The following is a 2,222-nucleotide window of genomic DNA, read 5'->3' on the forward strand; positions in this document are numbered from 1 at the left end:
TCTTCAACAAATGGTGTTGGGGAAATTGAACAGCCACATGCAGAAAAATGAAATTGGACCATTTCCTTACACCACACATGAAAATACACTGGAAATGGATGAAGAAGCATAATGTGAGAAAGGAATCCATCAAAATCCTTGAGGAGAGAACAGGTAGCAACCTCTTTGACCTCAGCAGCAGCAACTTCTTCCTAGGAACATCGCCAAAGGCAAGAGAAGCAAGGACAAGAATGAACTACTGGGATTTCATCAGATCAAAAAGCTTTTGCACAGCAAAGGAAACAGTTAACAAAGCCAAAAGATGACTGTCAGAAGTTATCTGGGAGAAGATATTTGCAAATGACATACGAGATAAAGGGCCAGTATCTATCCAAAATCTATAAAGAGCTTATCAAACTCAACACCCTAAGAACAAATAATCGAATGAAAAAATGGGCAGAGGACATGAACAGACATTTCTGCAAAGAATACATCCAAATGGCCAACAGACACATGAAAAAATGCTCCACATCACTCGGCATCAGGGAAATACAAATCAAAACCGGAATGAGATACCACCTCACACCTTTCAGAATGGCTAAAACGAACAAGTCAGTCAATGACAGATGCTGGCGAGGATGTGGAGAAAGGGCAACCCTCCTACACTGTACGTGGGAATGCAAGCTGGTGCAACCACTCTGGAAAACAGCATGGAGGTGCCTCAAAAAGCTGAAAATAGAAGTACCCTATGACCCAGTGATTGTAGTACTGGGTATATACCCTAAAGATACAAACGTGGCATTCTGAAGGGGCACATGCACCCAAATGTTTATAGCAGCAATGTCCACAATAGTTAAACTATGGAAAGAACCTAAATGTCCTTCAACAGATCAATCAATAAATAAGATGTGGTATATATGTACAATGGGATACTGTGCAGCCATCAAAAGAAATGAAATCCTGCTATTTGTGATGACATGGATGGAACTAGAGGGTATTATGCTTGGCGAAATAAATCAATTTGAGAAAGACAACTATCATATGATCTCCCTGATATGATGAAGTGGAGATGCAACATAGGCGGTTTCGGGCGTACGAAAAGAAAAATACAAGAAGATGGGATTGGGAGGGAGACAAACCATAAAAGACTGAATCTCACAAAACAGAATGAGGGTTGCTGGGGGGAGGTGTGTTGGGAGAGGATGGTGGGGGTATGGACATTGGGGAGGGCAGGTGCTATGGTGAGTGATGGTGAGTGCGGTGAAATGTGTAAACCTGGTGATTCACAGACCTGTACCCCTAGGGATAAAAACACATTATATGTTTATAAAAAAATTTTAAAAAATAATTTAAAAAATCCATTAAAGAAAAAACACATATTGCAAGCCCAGAGCTAATCTCATATTCAATCAAAAAAGTTTGAAAGTTTTCCCCTTAAAGATCAGAAAAAAGACAAGTGTGTCCACTTTCACTACTCTCATTTGACATAGTACTGGATGTCCTAGCCAGAGAAACAAGGAACACAAAGAAATAAAAGACTCCAAAAAAAAAAAAAAGGAAGAAGTAAAATTTTCTTTTTTTGGATAACATGAACTTACATGTAAAAAAATCCTAAAAACTTCACAAAAAATTTTGAATAAACAAATTTAATAAAGCTGCCAAATACAAGATCAATATATAAAAGACAGGAATTTTGTTTTGTTTCATTTTTTTATAATAGTTTTTCATGTCATCCTTGCTCAGTGATCAGGCTAATCTTCTCTGCATCATTCCAATTTTAGTATATGTGCTGCCAAAGTAAGCACAAGACAGGAGCATTTTAACACTCTAATGATGAACTATCTGAAAAAATAAAGAGAACAATCTAATTCACAATAGCATCAAAAATAATAAAATACTTAGGAATAGATTTTACTAAGAAGATGAAAGATCTGTACCCCATAAATTATGACATTGATAAAGAATTTGAAGGAGACATAAATGGAAAGATAGCTCATATTTATGAATGGTAAGAATTAACATTGTTAAAATGTCCATACTACCGAAAACCATCTTTAAATTCAATTCCTATCAAAAATCCAATGTTAGGGGCGCCTGGGTGGCTCAGTGGGTTAAGCCGCTGCCTTTGGCTCAGGTCATGATCCCAGGGTCCTGGGATCGAGCCCTGCATCAGGCTCTCAGCTCAGCACGAAGCTGCTACCTCTTCTCTCTCTGCCTGCCTCTCTGCCTGCTTGTCATCTCTC

At 38.3% G+C, this 2,222-nt stretch overlaps 1 non-coding gene across 1 annotated transcript; it reads right to left on the bottom strand.

The window, feature by feature from the left end:
• Nucleotides 1-1,677: 1,677 nt before the first annotated feature.
• LOC131813316 (U6 spliceosomal RNA) lies at nt 1,678-1,784 on the bottom strand. Its single transcript, XR_009346736.1, has one exon. It is a non-coding gene; the product is annotated as a U6 spliceosomal RNA (small nuclear RNA).
• Between the last annotated feature and the right edge of the window lie 438 nt (nt 1,785-2,222).

Source organism: Mustela lutreola, chromosome 12 (assembly GCF_030435805.1).
Source record: "Mustela lutreola isolate mMusLut2 chromosome 12, mMusLut2.pri, whole genome shotgun sequence".
NCBI classification, from domain to species: domain Eukaryota; kingdom Metazoa; phylum Chordata; class Mammalia; order Carnivora; family Mustelidae; genus Mustela; species Mustela lutreola.